An 820-nucleotide genomic window follows, 5' to 3' on the forward strand; every position below is an offset into this window, starting at 1 on the left:
AGGAGAAGCAGCATTCAGTTTCTATGCACCACAAATTTGGAACAAACTTCCAGAAAACTGTAAAACAGCTGAAACACTGGGTGCCTTTAAATCTCAACTTAAAACCCACCTGTTTAGAGTTGCTTATGGCTAAATTAGGGTTAGAGTGCGTTTTTTTGATGTCTTCGATGTTTTTCTCTTTCTTACTGTTTATTCATTGTCACGTGCTGTTTTTATTTTGTTTTTTAATTATGTAAAGCACCTTGAAATGCCTTGCTGCTGAAATGTGCTATACAAATAAAATTTGATTGATTGATTCTACAGATAATAAGATTCACCCATGTGCGTATTTCTCTCGTCGCTTTTCTCCAGCAGAAAGAAATTATGGTGTCGGCAATAGGGAGCTGCTGGCCATCAAGTTGGCCCTGGAGGAATGGCGGCACTTGGTGGAGGGCACTGAAACTTCTTTTCTGGACAGACCATAAAAATCTCGCTTACCTACAGACCGCCAAGAGGCTCAACCCCCGTCAGGCCAGGTGGTCGTTGATTTTTGGTAGATTCAACTTTTCTATCACCTACAGACCCAGCTCCAAGAACGTCAAGCCTGACACCCTGTCCAGACTATGGTCTGACTCAGAACCCCCTAACAGGGAGGAACCCATAATCCCACTTGCCATGTTTGTCAGCTCCCTCACCTGGGCCATCGAGAGGGAAATCACAGAAGCTCAACAAACAGAACCGGACCCGGGTGGAGGGCCTTCAGGTAAGACGGACACAGCAAATTCAAAAGTGTTAAATGTTTTGGTGTTAGCAGACTTTGTGCAAAAGCAGAGTTAATTTT

Source organism: Kryptolebias marmoratus, linkage group LG16, assembly GCF_001649575.2.
Source record: "Kryptolebias marmoratus isolate JLee-2015 linkage group LG16, ASM164957v2, whole genome shotgun sequence".
Lineage (NCBI taxonomy): Eukaryota > Metazoa > Chordata > Actinopteri > Cyprinodontiformes > Rivulidae > Kryptolebias > Kryptolebias marmoratus.